Source organism: Rissa tridactyla, chromosome 2, assembly GCF_028500815.1.
Source record: "Rissa tridactyla isolate bRisTri1 chromosome 2, bRisTri1.patW.cur.20221130, whole genome shotgun sequence".
NCBI classification, from domain to species: Eukaryota; Metazoa; Chordata; class Aves; order Charadriiformes; family Laridae; genus Rissa; species Rissa tridactyla.
The window spans coordinates 10,842,248-10,863,305 of record NC_071467.1 but is presented as its reverse complement, the minus strand read 5'-3'; the positions used below and the strand labels follow the sequence as shown (position 1 = coordinate 10,863,305).

The window sequence follows — 21,058 nt, the reverse complement described above, 5'->3', positions numbered from 1 at the left end:
TGCCCCTCATGCTGAAAACATCCCTGACACATTTTAGTTTTTTGTTTTTTTCCTAAGCTAAGCCCAGGGGAAATTTAATAGAAATACATGATGCAACTAAATTCACCCAAGCACCAAAGAAATCTCCCCCTTTGCACCTGAAAGCAAAACTGTACATTAACAAGGATTTTGCTTGCAACTGGTGAGTAGCTGGAAAACTTACTCTTGTTTAAGGTAAAATACTATAAAGATGTTCACAGGTGACATTTTTAATTTTGCTTTTTTCTATCGGAAGAAATTGTGCTTTCAAACTAGTCCAAAAAACCCCAGTTAAATAAAGAGATTAAAAAAATGTGTCTGTGACTATTGAAGAATTCCTGCTTCACAAAAACATCAGCTCACCTTTTGGAAAAGCATCCACTATTCCCAAGACTGCTTTTCCGGAAGCTTAAGACTGAACGGGAACATTCAGAGTATGAAAACTGCACTCCACAAAGACCTCATATCCACGCTCTGCAGTCTGGAGGAAGAAGTTAAGCATGGGACTATATGGGAAGCTCAACCTAATGAAAAAGCAAACACTTTCTTCCAGGGATTGAGTTTTAAAATTTCAGTCAGTCACATACGTGTGGCATAAACCTGGGATTCAGAGGTATTTGGGTAAAACAGTAAGTGAACACTTATAGCATTAAAAAGTCTAACATTATAGCATAATAATACAGCCCTATAACACTTACAGTGTTACTACATAAACAAACCTCTAGCTGAACGTCTCCCTGTACTGTTTTTCTAGAATAACAATCCTATCAGCCTGGCAATTGTTTCAAGGCTTACTGAACATTTTCTGCCTGTAGTATCTAGCCATGGACAGGGAGGAGAAAAAAAGAGAAAAAAACAAAACAAAACCCAAAACCAGTGAATGGGTGGCTGCCCACATCAGCTGAATCCAGGGCAGCCCTCAGCAACACACGGCATCACCGAGCAACAGCTGATTGGATCCAGTGTCATTTTCTCTCCCGACGAAGCCATTCAGCTTCAAGAGCAGTGAGAATATATCTGCCCTCAGCCTTAAAAGCTGGAGAGCACTGCAGATGGAAACAGGCTTGTAAACTACATTGTGAGAATCACGCTTTTCAGAAAGTCATCATATTTTCCTTGCATCCAAGCGCGTTTCTCCTAGTCTAATGCACATTTGTTTCTCTTCTGAATAGTGCTGGAGAAGCGTAGATGTCCTCTGACATGTTCTAGTTCCTACTACTGATATTGGTGCTTAAATTAATAAAGATCTTTCAATTAAATAAAATCCTGAAGTAATAAAATACATTGCCCAGACAATAAATAATTATTGAGCAATAGTAAAAAAAAGCAGTAGTTACACTCATAGTCTGGAAGAGAGACCAACACATGGAAGCTATCGGCTTCAGATTTAGGAAGGAGACGCTCGGTGCTATTAGCTTAAACAAGTCAAATTTTGGATAAGCTGGTCTCATTTTCAGGACTCAGCAATAGTAACGTTGCTAATATTAAAGGAATCAGTTCACATACTGACACCTAACTGCTGAATCAAACACATACACGAAGTGCAACACCGGTCACCAGATCTGCATAAAACACACCGTTTCGTTCATTGCTGAACAATTTGTTCTAGAAAACGTAAGATTTCATCAGTTTTTAGTTGCACCTTTACTACTTACTTCACAGTCTAAACCTATGCAGAAACCTGTGCACTGCTTTCCACTCCTGACACCTAGTGGTTATTCTTCCACAAACTACTAATTACAAACCAACCACAATAAAAGATATGCAAGCCAAAAAAAAAGAAAGAAATACTACTCCATTGAATTTCTGGGGCTTCAATCATCAATATCTTATCTGAATAGTGTAAAAACAATTTATACTGCCAGATAGAAAATGGTTTTGTATCAGAAAGTAAGTATTCAGGCTACTTAAAAGCTGTTTAAAGCTCCCTCTGATGTCAGTTCTTTTTGGCTAAACTGACTTTGGTACAATAAACTGTTTTAGTTGAAACTGGAATTACTTTTTTTGAGATCACACATCATCAATAAAGTCTCCTTTCTGAACAAAACCGAATTCAAAACTGGTCATATCAGGAAAATGGAGGCCTGCCAGGGAAAATAGTCTAGTGAAAAAAGGCTTACATTCCTCAAAACCAGAATTGTAAAGTACGGTCAGGTCAGTGTTTATTCAGTCCATTTTTCCACTTGGAGGAAATCACGGGAAAGGCACTGAAGAATCCACAGTTCCTTTAGAAGAGGCAGTCTTAAAGCCTTGTTAATTCGGGAATATTTTGGTGGCGCAGCTGACACTGAATAACTTATTTGACAGGAGCTACAATAAAATAACTAAGTGTGCCCACACAAGTCTGGAATAAAACCCAGTTTGTCTGGAAGGATTACTCTCATTTTTAAAACAGAGCTTGTATTGAAAAGGGGAGAGACTATGGTCCAAAAATCTGCTCTGATTTACCCTTCAACCAGTAACTGCACAATTCTTCCAAAAGTGAATCTGGGGCTAGAAAATAGATATGCTTTCCTCTTTCAGAGCGATACAAGTTCAACATGCTTTCTAGCTTAATTCTGCATAGTGCTCTTAATTCAATTACATTGCAACCATCAGAAAAAAAAAAAAAACAAACCACACAATACTTTTTTTAGTTCAGGGACATTTACATTCAAATGCAATTTACATTTTGCTTTCTCCTTTTAAGTTTTCAATCTTAAAAGCCTTTTGCAGTGCTGTAAATCCTCCAACAGAGGTCACCACCTTACAATTTGATCTGCCAGAGAAAGGGAAGCCTGCAACAGATGTGTTCATCCCGTCTTAGTGCCCTGCAACTCTGACAGACAGCAATCTCCTTCTAGCCCAAACACTGCATTTAGTCCATGACGTTGTGACATTATCATGGAAACAGTGGCTAAAGTCTGCCTTTTTTCAAAATAAGCTGAGGACATTCTATTTTTGTCACGTACAGAAAGATGCAAAAAAGCATTTAACAAGAGATGCAGTAGATTTACAGACTGCTTTACAAAAGAATTTCTTACTCTACAAAAGATGGTATGACTATTAAAACTGTGCTATACTACCACGTTACCAAGAAAGTTTCATATTTCAGCAATTTCAGCCATTTCAGCCTGTAATTTAACAGCTGTCAAACTGCTACCTCAAAAAAAAAAAACCCAACCCAACAGTAACATTGATTTGTATAAGTCCTCCTCCTGTTAGGTTTTCATCTCACTGTAAAGAAAAAAAAAACCAACACAAAAAAACGAAACAAAAACCCCAAACCTGCAAGTTTTATCTAACTGCTAGGAAAAAAAAAAAATCTTTTCAAACCTTAACTTCCCTATAATGTCTAGTCCAATTGATCAGCTGGCACTTCACATGAAAATGCCAGCCTAGTTTTATTTGGAAACCTGTTTTCTTTCAAAATAGCTGAAATCCCATCTACAAGACTCAGACTCCCCTACATTTCAGTAGCCCAGCTGGGTGAAGCTGCACTGAGGCTCTGACAAACAGCCTTGGCAATGCTGCCATCTAATGTGCTAGGACAAGGAGTACAAGCATCCGCATCGCGCTCTACTGCTCAAAAAAAGTGTTTTCTTTTAGTTTGGCTCTGAACTGCCGCACCACTTCAAGTGCCTTGGCTTGCAAATCCTACACTACCAATATTATGATGAATTATGTAGTCATCAGGCTGATGGATATGCTGGTGGCTCATGGCCTGGATGAGCATACGATCTGCTGGATCAAGCACTGGCTGGATGGATGCCCCCAAAGAGTGGTGGTCAATGGAGTTAAATCCAGCTGGCGGCCGGTCACAAGTGGTGTCCCTCAGGGCTCGGTGTTGAGACCATTTCTGTTTAACATCTTTATTGATGATCTTGATAAGGACATAGAGTGTATCATCAGCAAGTTTGCAGATGACACGAAGCTAAGCAGGAGTGTTGATCTGCATGAGGATAGGGAGGCTCTACAGAGAGACTTGGGTAGATTGTACCGATGGGCCAGTGCTAACGGTATGAGCTTCAACAACGCCAAGTGCCGGGTCCTGCACTTGGGCCACAACAACCCCATGCATCGCTACAGGCTTGGGGAAGTGTGGCTGGAGAGCTGCCTGGCAGAAAAGGACCTGGGGGTTCTAACTGACACGCGGCTGAACATGAGCCAGCAGTGTGCCCAGGTGGCCAAGAAAGCCAATGGCACCCTGGCTTGTATTAGAAATAGTGTGACCAGCAGAAGGAGGGAGGTGATTGTCCCCCTGTACTCAGCACTGGTGAGGTCACACCTTGAGTCTTGTGTCCAGTTTTGGGCACCCCAATACGAGAGAGATATCGAGGTGCTGGAGCGAGTGCAGAGGAGGGCAACGAAGCTGGTGAAGGGCCTGGAGAATAAATCTTATGAGGAGCGATTGAAGGAGCTGGGACTGTTTAGTTTGAGGAAGAGGAGGCTGAGGGGAGACCTCATCACTCTCTACAACTACTTGAAAGGACATTGTAGAGAGGTTGGTGCTGGTCTCTTCTCACAGGTCATTAGCGATAGAACAAGAGGGAATGGCTTCAAGCTGCAACAGGGTAGGTTTAGGCTGGACATTAGGAAAAAATTCTTCACAGAAAGAGTGGTCGGACACTGGGATAGGCTGCCCAGGGAGGCGGTGGAGTCACCATCCCTGGATGTGTTTAAGAGTTGTTTAGATGTGGTGTTAAGGGATATGGTGTAGGGGAGAACTTTGTAGAGTGGGGTTGACGGTTGGACTCGATGATCCCAAGGGTCTTTTCCAACCTATGAAGGTTCCATGAATCATTCCATAAATGATTCTATGATATCAATACTCATTGACATATTCTACCTCAAGGGATTTCTTCGGAATGTCACAGTACTACACTGCAACCCTTGTGTGTATGAACCTGACATTGACTGTCCACCTGCAAATTCAACTCAGTGACACACCACCCCTGAAGTACCAAAGAGGAAAGGAAGTCCCATGGCCTTCCAAAGCACATAGCTGGAAGGGCAGATTATTCTGTGGAGTTTCCTTTTTCTGAGACACCAGTCAGATAAAGTGTGTTTGCAGAATATAGAAGCCTAATGAAGGACATCAAGTTACTGATGGTACAACAGAAGATGACTAGCAGAATGATATTCCTTCCCATCCCATCTGTTATCAGGAACACTAACAAAACAGACAGGCACAAGGCAGGGCGGGGGGATAAAATTGGTGTCCACATGGTTGTCTGCTTCTTTAAAGTTTCACACGAGATTTCTTACAAGAACAAGTTTCTATTGCCATCTTTGTTATTCCCAGTTACTTCTTCAGACACCTCATGAAGCACAGTAGCAACTACTTTTATTGAGTTCGGATAGTTTTTCTTGTTATAAAGCAAGTGTACAATTAAAAAAACCCAGACCACATTTGCCTAGACTCCTCTAGCTGTGCTAAATCTGATTATCTTTTATCTCATTTTCTACCCCATCCAACGCACCTCAAATTTTCTTTTAATCTTAAAAATCAAACTAAAGGTATCCTGTAAGTGTAAGATATCGTAAGACAGTTTATTTGCATCCACCTATTGGAAATATGGACGAATGTTTGCTACTCTCCAGTGATATACAACCTACAATTCATTAAGATCAGTGGCAAGTATGCAGAATACCATGCAGTTACAGTTTCCTGCACCAGTCCATCACTGAACTCTACAACCTCATCTCATCTCACAAGGAGTTTCCACCACTTCCTGGAGGGGGGGGAACCAACCCAACATATACACATGCAGAACAGAAAGCCATTAAAGAATACTAAATACGTTTAATAATCACATCTGACTCAGAAAACTTGACCTGAAAATACTTACATCCTAGAAGAACCACCAATACATGTTCTCCCTGTTCCTGCTCTTCCCTAAGCATCTGTGCATGTTTGAAGGTTCAGGTTCTATTGGATATTGAGCTTTTTTCAAGTTTTCACCTTATTCAGAAGGTGACCTCTAGTTAGCTTTGCCCCATTCTTTGAAGCTTAACCAAAGTTTTCAACAGTCTCCAGATCTTTACCATTGTTACCCTACTGGTGCTTTCCTACTGAAAGTGTTGCTTTGGTAGGGTAGCCCTTTGTTAGGGCTCTTGCCAGTCCCTTCAAACCCTTCACACTGGTGGGTCTCAGCTGGCTTAAGATGCTGTTAAGCATTTGGCAGCTACTTTGTCTCAGCACAGCTGGAGAAGGTGAAAAGCAGTCAGACACCTTAACTTGAGGGCTGATAAACCATCACCTTGGTTTATAAACCTTTTCCCTTCAATACCCAAATTACTGTTGATTCAGTTTCCTCAAAGAAAACAGAAGTTTCTTGCCATATGCTGTAGCTGTTTGCTGGACAGCCTTCCTCCTCCTGCAGGCAGTACCATTCCCAGCAACGTCCTTTGAATTTTGCTAGCATTTCTGGATGACTCTCACCTTCCTGAGCAGCAGCAGCACCACCATTCTAATAGAGGAATAAGTAGGGGGCATGAAAGGATGAGCAAAATCAAGCACACACATGCAGAAGTCCTGGAGACTGTGCTTGGCTAAACGGACCCATGGTCTGACTCACTTTAGTGACTCTTACAACGTATCCTTCGCAAATGCACACAACGCTGTAAATAAAAGTTTGCACTTGTTCCAATTGCAACTTTACTAAACACTTATCCGTGACTTCGGAAGTAAAGGCGACCAAAATTGAAAAGGTACTTCTGGCACTGGATATTCTTCCATTAGTTTATTGTAGATTTGGGCAGTACTGCTGTATGCTTGCCCACTTCCTAGAGTCATTCCATAACCCCAGAGAGGTAAGACCATAGGGTAGAAGGACTGTTGGTCTGACCCAGCATTGCCATAAACTCTCCTAAGAATGACAAAATAGGATATAAACCTCAAAAACCAGCAATTCTGTGAAACAAGTATTTTAATACATCAATCATGCACTAAAATAAAGGACAATTACTTTAGTAACACATTTATAATGACACATACTCTTAATTCCTGAATGGAGTATTCTAATAGTTTTGGACACAGCACTTGGAAGTGTTTTCTACTGTTGTCAACAAAACTGATGACAAATCAATTTAATCAGCTCCCCAGAATTCAAAGAGCTTTTTGATGATTCATCAGAAACAGAAGAAAAGTAAATCCTACCTCACATTTGGTAGCATTGCCTTCCCCATCTGACAGGAGAAAGTTACCTATGCTGGCACAGCACAATAAACATGAAGTTTAACCCACACACTTTATGTAGTAGCTTAGATGACAATTAGCAGGTAATAAGTCTAAAAGCTAAAACCTTCACATGAGCATATGCTACCCCTTCAGACTTACAAGCCGGTCCAGAGTACTGGTTTCTGGCATAAGGCATCTGGTTCAGAGAAGATTTGAAGTCACACAGTAACTTTTTAGTAAAGAGACTGAGAAAGAAAAAAAACACACACACAAAAAAAAAAAATCACCTGAACATTATCTCTTCATTCAAATCTTCCAAGAAGCTTAAGCGTAATCTTCCGGGACAAATTCTTAAATGTGGCCAAGCTACTCTATTCTGTGCATACTGAAAATGCCTTTATTGAAACAATGCGACTTCTTCACATCGCTAAAGCAAAGAGTTTTCAAAGTGATTACCTGGCTGTGCGGTGAGGTACTGTGCAAGCAACAAACCAAAGAGCTGCAACCTGGTTTAGCATCTTTAACCACAGAGAGGCATAAATTAGGTTATAGATCAAGACTTCCTAGTGAACACTAGAAATTTCAGAAGTTGTAGAAGCAAATGGGGGGAAAGGAGTTCTTGAAGAGAAAACTGCTAGTGTTCAGCACACTCCCATTTTCTGCCCTTCAACATATTAAATTTTTATTTCTTATATGTCAGGAGAGTTTTCAAACAGGTTAAGTTTCAGTTCTTACCTACAGCCAGTGCTGCACTCTGTTCTTGGCCTCCAGGCTGTTTTAAAAGAAAAAGAGATTATGAAAATTCATTCTTTTGCATCAAAGTTCTTAAATGTAACGCTACGTGATCTTATAAAAGCAGACTAGCATCTGTTCTAGACATCGTACTACTTGTCTGGATCTACTTCATAAATGTAGTTCTGGATCTACATGCCACAAGTGACTTTTGAAAAAATACGCTAAAAAAATAGAATGCAGAACTGTGTTTTATCTCTAGGTGTACAAAATAAATAGGGAACACCATTATTTGGCAACAAATGTTTTTCTAGGGAGGAAGGCTGCTGGTGTTAGATAATCCATAAGAACACATATCCCACAATAAATTTAATTACTAAAGAGTCAAAGCTGCACTAAATACCAGTGGCAAATGGTTTATCTTGCATTTCACTTGGCATACACAAACTTAAAAAAAAAGAGAATAACACAAGACTCTTAATTCAACCACACAAATTAGCTCTTGAAAAAATTCACGGCTTGCGTGCTGACCTCCTGGAGAAGGCACTTTCAAGTCACCACTGAAAACCATTTGCTTAACGAAGAAAACTAGCCTTCTTAGACAGCTTCAGTCTGCTATACACGTTATTAACCACCATCTTACGGCTCGTTAAATAATTATGTTAATAGTACAGTTTAAAGGAGAAGATACGGAGTACTACAGTATCTCAAAGCTTCACAGGAAAGAGTAGTGTAATGTTAGCTTGGGAAGGCTCTGAAGATCGACAGCACCACGGGCAAGCAGCAGAGTGGAGACTCTCACGAGAATGACTCTTTGCAGCCCACCAAACTGAACATAAGCAAAAAGGCGACGACAGACACTGTCACAACTGTGGAAATTTATTTCTCCATTCTTTCCAGCGTATGTATCTCTCAAAGAGGCTTCTCCCCTTGACCAGAATTTCTTTAAGCTTGAGTAGCACCTTATTTTTCCTTTGCCAGTTGGCTTCAGTAAGGAACAGTGAGTATTCCAGGACAATAACTACTTCACAGGACACAAAGATAGTTAACAGCACTATCTTTGTAAAAAACTACTGTAGCTTCCCTAAAACTCACCCATTCTCCTAGGCACATTTTAAAAAGTGTTTTTTTCCCCTCCTCATGACTGCAGGCTGCTCAATCTGTGCTTTGAGACAAAGCAACAAAAAAAAAAAAAAAAAATCAAACACTGACTGGAAAACATTGGTCCCCTGCAGGTCAGGGAAGAACATGACTGGTACTGCAAATAGAAACTGAAACCAAAGTTAGACCCAACACTACTTCAAAAAGCTGATTTCCTGAAAAAAGTGAAAGAAAAATCAAATAGGGCAAAACATTTAAGAACACTAAAAAATTCTACCTAGAAATAGGTATTTTTGGGAGGTAGTCAAGAGCTCTGGTTAAGTTGATTTTGAGTGAGAGTCCAACTTAATTCAGCGGGCTATAAACAAAAAGGAGAAGTCCAAATACATTAGAATGACCAGACCACAGAAAAAAAAAAAAGAAAGTAACAGACAAGAAATCCACACTATAGCATCAAGGCTAGGGACTTTTTAAAAAAATGTTTCCTAACAGCATTAGTTCATTACAAAACAGAAAAGTCTAAATTTCCAGACGATAAAATTATTTTAAAAAAGCCCAGAACTGCACAGCTCTTTACATTTTTCTGGACAGAACACTGCTCTTATGATCACAAGCGCTTAACCACCTACAAGACAGGTGTGTGCTGATGCTCAGGTAGCTTGTCCTGAAGGCGTCAATGAATGAAAGTGAATTATTAACAAAGTCTTGCAGAACTCTTGTGATACGGGCATGAGGAGAGAAGAGGCCCAATGGAGCCATTAGGCAAAAGGGAAGCCACCAGGAAAGCTGAGAATTATAAGTCAGTTGGACTATCATCAATAACAGGCAAAGAGGTGTTAACATCCATGAACGGGATTCCTATCTTTTAGTAGCGATGAGCATGCCTTCATGCAAAACAGATCAGACTGAGCACATCTGATGCTATCGACTTGGTTTATACCGGCAAGCTGAGAGATATTTGATTTTTGCACAGCACATGGTATTTTAAATTTAGAGGTTAGCACTATGCAATATAATAAAACGCTGTCTAAACAGATAAGAAATTGACTTGCAGATCTCTGGCAGACAGCGGGGAATAATCAATCATTAACAGTGCCAGATGTGAAGTTAATAATGTGATGGATTCTTTACACAATTAATTTTTGCACTTCTGGATGCACCTTAATTCAGACGTAAGAGTATCTAAGTGAACAATTGCCTATTGTCAGGTTCAGAGTGCATCACTTGGGCTCTCTCTGTTAGTACAGAGGATCTGCAAAACATCTGAGCTTCCTTCTGACTGATTCTCAAGGTTTGGATCTGCAGATCAATATAGGAAGAATACCAAAAGGCACAAGAGGAGACATATATAATTTAACAGGTAGTGAAACACTGAATAATACAGAACCAAGCATTTTTTCAATTGCTTGTGATTCTGAGGCAGACAAGTATTTAACATTATATTACAAAGAAAAGCAGCTCCAGGAAGGAAAGTTACCTTTTATTCAATGGGTTAACAGCTCACGGATTTTGTTTAGCTTTTTTTTATACCATTTTATGGAGTCAAACAGCAGAAAGATTAATGTGTCCCATCCCAGGAATCTCGATTACACACACGCTCCCTCCCTTCACTCGCAGCCTAACTTCACCACAGCAGAAAAAGGAAAAAGCATACGCTAACATCTCAGGCCAACTACAACTGCAATTTAAAGAACTGTCACAACAGCTGGAAAACAAATGGGGAAAGATGTCTACAGCCATTAGAGAGGGACAGTGAATCATCTAAACTGTAGCTATTCATTTTCAGAAGACAACAAAACCAAGCATCGTTCAGTTTGTCAAAGGAAAAGCTGTAGTTGACACGAGTCAAATGGTACCCAAATATAAAAGATGCACTAAGTAAACTTGGCATCATTGTACATAACGAAACTTGAAAAAAAAATAAAATAACTGGCTAACCACTGAATAAGCTCTGTGTTTTGAACATCCACCTCATATTGAACTGATGCTGCTTAACTCGGCAGTACATGAAAACAGATTTCAGAAGAGAAAAGCTAACCATTAACTTCCACTATGAAACCAGTGTTTTCCGCCCAACCCTGACTGAACTAATTAAGAAACCTCTACACACAAGCATAGACTTGTCAGCAACTGTCAGTCAGGATTTGTTACAAGACTGGTGATTCTGCAGCTTTCCAACACTCAGGTTTTTCTGCCCATTAAGAACAGAAAAGATTGGGTAATAAGAAAGAATTGATAACAACTTCGCAATGCCCATCTAAATTACTTTCTGTGTACTTGATCGATACCTCAACTCACCAGGGAACTTCAAAAAGAATTCCTTTATTAAGTGTTGTAAGCGTTATGAAAGCTTGCACAGGATTCATCTACTCCATGTGAGGTATGAGGCACCCAGGCTTTAGTAGTGGTCTTCAAAACACCATGCACTCTGTTGCTTTTAAAGAGCAAACGCTTAAATTGCTTGTTCAAAGTTGAAGTTTGCACTAGGACTTCCCTTGGTAAACATCACCAACTTGAACTCTGTGCCAGCCAGAGGTGGGCTACGGCATGGATGTTCTCAGTCCATGAATCTCAACTGCCCTTTGCAGAACAGCACAGGACCTAGCTCAAAGGCTACACTCCTCTGGCAGTTTTTAGACACTCCTGCTCCCTCGTTCCAGTTACAGACTAGAAATTAAGCTTGAGGAAACCACTCTAGAAATTGGTTACTCTTAGAAGCACACATTAAAACATAAAAAGCAAGCCCAGTCCAAAACAGAACCACAAGTTAAATACATCCCACATCTTGTGGGTAATAAAAAAAGAACACTAAGAAATGTTTAGTAATAAAACTTGATTTTTACTTTAGTAACAATAACAGATGGCTAAGCTATAAAAATAAATCGTAGCTAAGATCATGTTTCAAAGGAAGTTTCAGGGCATCTGCAGATGAACCCACGGTTTAATGTTAAATGGATACGAACTCCAACGTTAACATCAGTGATTCTAAAAGAAGATTCTGCTCTATCTGTATGGCAAAAACCAAACATTAGACTAAGTCTATGCAAAGGTAGTCTATCACTACTGCAAAGCGACCTCAGTTCTTTATAAGAAAGCAAATCTGCTGGTTGCCTGCTATAAAACCACCTTTTTTTTTTTTTTACTTCTGGCTATAGAAAGCTTCATCTCAAATCTTTCTTCTCCATTCATTTTTACTTACTCTCCTGAAGTTAAGTTGCACCTTAAAAGTCTATTGTTATATTAAGCCTTTCCCTAACCTATATAATTTCTTAATGCTGTCTTACAATATCTCATATTACTTGCTACACTCAAACCTGTGGTTTAGGTTTATACATTAACAATAGAGAGGGTGATCTGACATGAAAGATTTCTTGGCAGTTCTTGACCAGTGTTAGACACCTGCCAAAAGCACGTTATGCTTCGTCTTTCATTCACAGATTAAAATGCATTTATGCCAATATAACTCTTATTCTTCACAGCTATATTGGCATACAGGTCTTCATACTGTGCATCCAAACATCTAGCGACACTAGATGTCTAGCTCCACATGCTAAGTTAGGAGTACAACGAATTACTTGCATCCTCCAAGCGAGGTCCACAAAGCTCTGTTTCAGTTCCTCTGAAGTTTACTCTGAAGATTTGGCTTCAAAAGGAATGTAGCAAAGAGCCAGCAGGTTTGCTTTGAAGGAAATAGTCCAAGGAAGTTTAGATGCTGCACTATAGATTAACAAAAAGGGCACAAGGTTATATACACATACCCCTTTCATAAAAAAAAAGAGGGGAAACCACATATAATTGAGAAGCTTGTATGGCATAAGAGGATACTCACACATATACAAGACTAATACGCAGCATGAAAACTTGTATTTCATCCACTTACAGGTAAGTTTTCCACAACAAACCATTACCTTGGCTTAGTGGAATCAGTAAAATGAACTATCATAATCCTCATTTTTGCATCTTAGGAAAAAAAAAGCTGCAAGTTGAAGACCAAGTACAAGGTTGTTGGGCTTTTTTAACTGAATCAGAAAGTTAATTTAAATATTTCCAAATAACTTTTCCATTTCTCAAAATAAGTGAGAATATTAAGTGTTAGGTAACCAAAGACAAATAAGGACTTGTAGGAAAACAGAGACGAGACTTCTTTGGATTGTTTCATCTGGGGGTGTTTTTTTTTTGGTTTTGGCGTTTGGTTTTTTGGTGGGGGGGGTGGGGGGAGAACTGTGATATTTTAGTCCAGGCTACACAACTTCCTGTTTTACTGGAGAAAAAAAAAAAAAAGAGCTTGCAAGAATGACTGAAGCAGAGTCCTGTGTCTAACAGTCAATTATTCAACAACTGAACTTGCTATTTCGGTAGGATATTATCTCCTATATTTCTTTTGAACTTCCATAAATCTAAATCCTGAAGTGATTCAGTACTGGGTATATTACACAAACAGAACTTTGAAGATCTACATAGCATTCAGGTTTTCGTTCCTCAAAAAAGTACTTAAAGGACTTATGTTTTCCTAAGCTAGGAAGAGATGTTGCATGCCCTTACAGCATTATAATATATAAATTACATTGCTGTCTTATTGCATGTTTAACTTCCCTATGACTACTTAGCACTGATATTTTTCCGCAGTTGATGCTGCTTCCTTTCATGTTACACTGTTAACACCCAGTTGTGAAGTGTTCCTGAATACCAACTAAATGATTCAGCAGCATTTTTTTTTATTTTTTTTTTTTTAATCTAAGCTACAAAAATGATATAGTTTCTTAGGAATATGGCAAAGTTTAAGATAGTGTTCTGACTCAGTATCAGCGTAACAGAAACGAAACCATACCCTGCCCCAGGAAGTTTGCAGCAATACTCAACCACTTGCGTAATAAAAACAGTAAGACAAGAAAAGGTCAAAGAGGCTTTCCCATTCAACATTATTAGTAGTGTATTATCAGCTCTGAGCAACCTCAAGACCCATAGCCCTATTCAGTAACGCTTAAACAGAGGAGTCCTTTTTTCTTACAATCTAGATTTCTATGCTCAGGGTAGACCACTTTCCTCTGGACTATACTGGGTCACGTGAACGGAGAGGAACTTCTATCATGAAAGGAAGCCAACCACAGAAGAGTAGTGTGCCACCTAAACCATCTTTTTACTTGTTTTAGTGAGTTCTAACCATAAATTGGTTCCTCAACAGTATCAGAAATTAAGTGCTGAAGCCATAGTTCATGTGCTAACAGGTAAAAGCGAAAAATGAATCTAGACGTACACTGATTAGACTAGAGCTACAGGAGCTTCACGGACAGCATCTCTACTGCTCAGAGGCAATGGGCTTGTTTATTCCAGATTCCAACGAACACAGACTAGCTTTTAAAAAGCCTGAAAAGCCCTTTCTCAGAAACAACAGCAGTAAGTTTTGCCACATGCTTCTCACAGACCCAAGGGATGAGCAGTTGTAGGGGATACCCAAGCAGTTTGCTTTAACTCCTTGCCCCCAAGGCCCCTAGGGCCACCCCACTCAGCCAGTCTCAGAAGAGGCAGTTCCTCCGTAATCATAACTCACACACGAGCCAGGAGGCAACGCTGTGCCAGAGTGACCATGACACAGCCCTGGGACAAGCAGTAATTTCTGCTGAGAAGGATCAGAGGACCTCTGCTTTGGCCAGAGTAACTGTCACATAGCACTAAGGCTCTTGAAAACACCTCCAGCTCTACCAGGAGTGCTTTGCGCTCCACCTACACAGAAAGATCTGTAATAACCATTTCAGCTAAAATTTAAAAAAAAAAAAAAAGGGGGGGAGATGGGGCAATGAAGGAAAAAAGGGAATCTCTTCAGACCAGCTAAACAGTAACGCTCCAGTAGCAGAAGTCTGAGATTATTTTAATACAAAGGAAAACATGGGTGATTAGATGTCCCAGTAAAAATGATGAACAGAAATACTCAAGACAATTGGATCAATCACTAGATGTCCAGGGAGGAAGAATCTAACCATGTTGCTTTAACCTGTGACCTCAAGTGTTTATTGGGTAGCATTTAAGATGGAAGCATGCACAAAAATTACAGAATACAGGATAACAAACGTAAGAGATGTACCATGGGAATGTCTGGGCCCAGCTCCTGGGGACCACTGTGTGCATTCAACAGCTTTGTCCAATAGTCGGGGGTGGGGGGGTAAAACAACAGTAAAACAGGAGCCATATAACAAGGTCTTAATCCTGCATTGTAATTTAATGATGCTGTCTCAACAGCTGCACACTATTTCTGCTTGATAATTTCCAAAATTAATCCCACAATGAGCTAAAAGGAGGCAAGCTGCATCAGGGGAAGTTCAGATGGGACGTAAGGAAAAGGTTCTTCAATGAGAGGGTGTTTGGCCAGTAGAACAGGCTCCCCCGGCAAGCGGTCACAGCACGAAGCCTGTCAGAGTTTAAGGAGCATCTGAATGACACTCTTAGTCATATGGTTTAGTTTTAGGTAGTCCTGTGAGGAGCAGGGAGTTGGACTTGATGATCCTGATGTGTCCCTTCCAACTTGAGATATTTTATGAATCTAAATAATAAAACTGCAGTTATGTGGTCAAGCAGCAAGCTGAACATTAACCAGATCTGAAGGACATGTTAGTAGTCCAAATCCCTACAGAGTTAGAAGTAACAAAAAAAAACCCAACAAAACCTAGAAACGTCCTTTACCAAGTATTTAGGAGTCCTTCTGCAAGTCAGGAAGTGAAATACGCAACATCTGACATTAACCTAATAGAACAAACCACATTAAAACATAACACGAGAAGCCAGTCACCTGTCTCAACAAGCACAGATTTTCAGGTCAAATGTCTTTCTGATGAGAAGAGTTTACATATTTTGCTAGTCTGTTTAAAAGTGACTTTTTGAAAAGTCAAAACAACCCTTAAATAAATGTCTTTGATTTGAAGGCTCATTGGACAAACAGAATTAAACAGTTCACGTTCTCCTGAGCAACTGTTTACAGGTGGAGAAAAATAGCAGCTTTACCTTCATAAACAAACGGGCACGGCTGAAGTCTCAAACAGAAGAGTTTACTGAATGAGCCATGAAACCGGATTCAAAACTTGCTTCTTTTTAAACTTACTCTATGAACTGTTGCAGTCAGACTGCTGCATATAAAGCAAGGATATTTTGGAAGAGCTCTACACCGAGTTCTGCTTGATTTCAGTAAAAAAGCCTGTCACTGATCATTTACAGATTATTACCATCTTCATTCAAGGTTTTAAGTAATTTTATGTCCCCTGTGAGAGAAAAGATACCACATTACATTGCGTCAGCACAGGCAGATTATTTACATTCTTTTCTAATACGTACTATTAGACTTTAACAAACACAGGATTGCACAAAAACTTTTAGCCCCTCAATCTATTCCCATGCTATTGCAGGCAGCCGCGTTAAACAAGCCCCAAGACAAAAAATACATAATGAGAGACAGCTCAGTTTGGCCTAAAAAACCCGGCCTGTCAGCTCATCCTCTTTCTTGCCTTAGATACCAGCATTAATACAAAATAAACGGATGCTGGCAGAACAACAGTAACATGATCAGAATTTCTACCAAATATTTCACAGTGAGTGTCAAAACCCCAAAAAGTACTTAACCTCCATACACTAAGAACCATTTCAACAAACCCACTTTCACATGGACGACAAATCAATTCAAGCAGCTCTGCGGAACTGCAAATATAATTTACAGGCAAACGTACAGCAATATATTTAGAGCAACACTACCAAAAGAGATTGTTTTTAATTTGTGGCACAAATGGGAAGTAAAAGTGGTTTCAGTTGTCAGAAAGACATTCATTTTTCTTCATGTATTTACAGTATGCAACCTCACTGTGACAGATTATTCTTTTACCTCAATGGTTCCCACATTACCCTGCTGTTGGTATCTCGTAGACTCTGCAGAAAAAGCTTTTCAAGTTGCTCAGAAGCATTTGTAACTTCACCACTTTTTACACTGGTAATATAGGTTTCCCCAAATGAAAAAAGTCCCTCTGAAAGCACGCATTAAAAGCTGCACATTTTTAACACCTATTTTCTTGTTTAATAGAGGAAACGTTTCATAGAATCGTAGAATGGTTTGGGTTGGAAGGGACCTTAAAAGTCATCTAGTTCCAATCCCCCTGCCACGGGCAGGGACACCTCCCACTAGACCAGGCTGCTCAAAGCCCCATCTAACCTGGTCTTCAACACTTCCAATTAGCATTCGGCAAAACAAAACAGAACCTTACTTCATATTTCTTGCACCACATTTGACTTTACATAAACTTCCCAGAGAGTCGAAGTCATAGAGAAGTCCGTAAGATATACAACATGGCCTTACTCAGCACAGGATCTCTTCCCAATGAGGCCCTTCATTTCTAACCTTTTGTAGGCAGGCAGCTACGGGGACAACTGGATACAAACTTTCTTGCTCCTTTTAAATTTAGCACATATTAAGGGATTTGCTAAGAGATTTTAAGGATCCTCCTCATAAGGAAGGAGGACATTTAAAGATGTGTCAGTCAGACAAATAACTCTTATAAGCTCTTATAAGAGCTATACAAGCCACAACAAAGCGTTCTCAAAATTAATAAGAAAATGACAGGTATGCATTTACTTCTACTTTGCAAACATAATAATGAAGGTGTTTTCATATTTATTAAAATTAGCACAAAGTGCAAAACCTGTTAATCCACAAACACTGCAATATCAGTTCTGGAACAGGGACTCCACAACATGTTAATCAGCTTGCTCGAAACTTCTCCCCATCATCATTACAAGGGAACAATTTTAAGTTGTATGGAAAGATTTTTAAATCTTCAAGCATGCAGCCAAGTGCAAGCTGCATACGAGAGATAACGCTATAAAGTAGGAATGAATAATTATCAGAGATTGTACGCAAAACCAGGAGATAATTATCAAGATCTTTTCTGAATGACTGATACTCTGGAAAAATAATCCCATACAAGTAAGTTAACGTAATGAAAAAGAAAAGCTAATACAAGAAAAATAGGGCAAACGCTAAAGTGTTACATGTCCCGTAATGTCATATAATGTTATATATCACAGTGTCTGTGATAATGGACAGCTGAAACATTATAACTAAAAGAAATACCACCTGGATAAAATAAGCCCTAATGGCTATTTAGGACATATTTAAGACCAAGGTCCAGCTGGCTTAATATTTCTACCTCAGCAAGACCTGGACACACTCTGCCCCAAGGGATGTTCACGTGTCTCATTCTCTCGTCGGTGTATTCCCAGAGTCGGGGGCCTGAGCTGAGACCTGGGTCAGGTCCAAAACATGGTAGAGCTCAGTGGGCTCTCAGCTGATGTCTTCCCAGACCAAAGTCAATGCTGGAAGCAAGTTTGTGCAGCACTACCCCTGAGCTAAAAAGCACTGCTTGGTCCTAAAGGAAATGCTGAATTTAGACAAATACTTTACCACAAAGTTGCAGACAAACAGCTACTTTCTAGAACTACCAAGTTTCAGTCAGCACGGACATCCTGACAAAATTCTCTCTCCAAGAGAGATGGGGGATGATGGGCTGGGAAAGGAAGCTGAAGCAGGGAAATGGACGGAGGACCCCTCACTACTGAGCTAATGAGCTTTTCAGTTTTCTGTACGGGGCAAGCTATGCACTCAAATTTAGTGACAAGCGTACATTATTTATTCACATCATACATAATCATGTATATTAACCTAAAAATTACTATCAGGTAATTACAATGTTATAATTGTGATAATTACAATCCTTGGACCCAGGTGCATAACCCCATGCTGGGCTAAGAACTCTCTCCTGACACAAGTTTACTTGGCCCTGTATCTCAAATGGTAGCAGTAAACAGGAGGGTAGGATTCAAGCTTTATAGATAATATATAGCAAGGTATATTCACAGAGGGAATCTGAATGCACAGAGGGAATCCAAATGCATGTTTAGTTTACAGCTTTGTGGATGTCTTCCCCCATACTGAAGACTGCTACTTCATTTACAACAAAGTGTTTGAGAAGAGAGCTGTAAATCTGGTACCTACTATCAATGGCCATATGATTTAGCTATGTCAAGACATATTCAGATGTTATTAAATTCTCATGTTTCCTTGTGATTGGCTTGTAATAGTGCAGCTCAACGTCTTAACTTACATGCTGGTAAACTGCTTTAAGTCGTCATAGCTCTTCACTGACGATCCTTTTACCATTCTAAACCTACAGGCAACCTACAGATAACTTTAAACGCCTGTAAATTATGATACAACTCAGTTTTAGCATCACATATTATCTTCAGGGAAAATTATGCCTCAAACACCCATAGAATAATTACAAGCATCCTCCAAAGCACCTGCACACTCAAATTAGTATGCTTAGCCACATTCAACTTTTAAACTAGATTTCGTTAGTTTCCTTTTTTCTCTCTCTTTCCAGGCCCTGAAGAATCAGATTTAAAGTTTCAGTGTTCACACAATCAGACTTCAAATAGTCTTTATATAGTAAGAAGTACAGACATGTTGTATTAGTCTTGGTAGAAAAGGCAAACAGACAATGTTTAAGGTCCCACTACAGAAAAAAGGCTAGTCTTTTTTTTCCTACTGTGAGAGCAGAAATTTAATCACTTTGTATTCCAATTTAAATACCCACACATTATCCACTGCTACCAAGCCTTTTGTCTGGCAAGCTACGGTTAATTAAAAAAACCCTAAAAATTATTGCGTGAACTACTTCTTGCTTTCAATAGATCAAAATACTTTCTACTCCTTGGCCTAAAACATCATGGAAAAGAAGCATTCTAAAATCAAAGACACCTAAGGAATTGTTTACCAGTTGGTAGTATCTTCTTGCAGTCTTAACAGAGAACTCCCTTCCTCAGATTGCTGATGTCGCAGCTCGTCTTCAGAATCTGAACAAACATAAGAATCCCATTAGACATAAACACCACACAGTATTTCAATCACACAAGCCAGTACCAGGGGTAAGTCAAAGTTAATCCTGCAGTGATAAGGAACCTACATAGTTCTTTAGGAATGCAAATAAAACATGCAGATTTCAAACACACTTGTGATTTTATGGAAGTGACATTACAAGCAAGTGAAGAGGCATCCTTACAAACTCTTCTGTGAGTCAGCAAGGCCATCAGCTATCCATGATCACAAGCATCAGAAACAGAGCATTGCATCTCAGCGTTACTGAGTTAAGTTACACAGTTATAGCACCAAAAAAAAAAACCAGAGCCTTACATCTCTGCATTACTGAGACAAATTACAAACAGTTGCAGCAGAAAAAGTAGGTCTCAGTCCAAGTTTTATTTACAGTGTCATATCTATTGCGCACAGGGAAAAATGCTTAATTGCTGCAGCTTTCATCAGTTAAAGACAAATTTGGCCAATGGCAGTTTTTACCTTTTTGAACTTACTCTAGGATTACTTAGATTTCCTGCTTCAAAACTAAGTTTCTTGTTTAGCAAATTAGTACTTGTGTGGTCAGACAGAACAGTATTTCCTACGGAAACGTGGCACTGAGATCTACTGCAAGCATTTGAAGGCATTCATTTGGAACAGGTTTATAGAGCAAACCTTTTTTTGTATAGTAATAGGATGATGAACTGGCCCAAACTGACACATTTCTATTGTGGTAAAAGGTCCATAACCATTTTCCTTTTGGGGGTTTTGTAGGCGGCTTCTGTTTCAGGGATTTTGGCTAATTTAAATACTTGAGTGTCATCACTTAACCTGTCTCCAGTAAAACCACTGTTGTTCCTACTTCAAGTATTGTTCCTGGTACCAGAATCCACCCTGTCAATCTGTCACATCTCAAGGGTTCTTTTAAAAGAAGTTGATCTTCCCATTTTGTACTACAATTTTCTTTCTGCTTCTACAGCAGAGTCAAGCACATTCTGCAACGCATCTGTTTTTAGCACAAACTTGGTTTAGAAATATAAAAACCTTGTCATGTTAAGGATATTTGCAGATCCAGCCAGAGGCATGAAATATTCAGTGTTAATTTGTATTCAATCAGCTCTCAGCAGCTCCTCTTGCATCAGATAATCCTGATTAACAAGCAT

General features: G+C 39.5%; 1 protein-coding gene across 2 annotated transcripts in view; it reads right to left on the bottom strand.

The window, feature by feature from the left end:
- Positions 1-21,058, bottom strand: part of CYRIB (CYFIP related Rac1 interactor B) — a 98,501-nt gene that overhangs the window by 22,783 nt on the left and 54,660 nt on the right. The window contains exons 2-3 of one of the 2 annotated variants that reach the window (XM_054190824.1): positions 19,819-19,897; positions 7,916-7,952 (exon numbers count right to left, since the gene is read on the bottom strand). The gene's annotated coding sequence lies outside the window, so the exon portion shown is untranslated. The remainder of the gene's footprint in view (positions 1-7,915; positions 7,953-19,818; positions 19,898-21,058) is intronic. The other variant, XM_054190826.1, reaches the window with a different exon arrangement.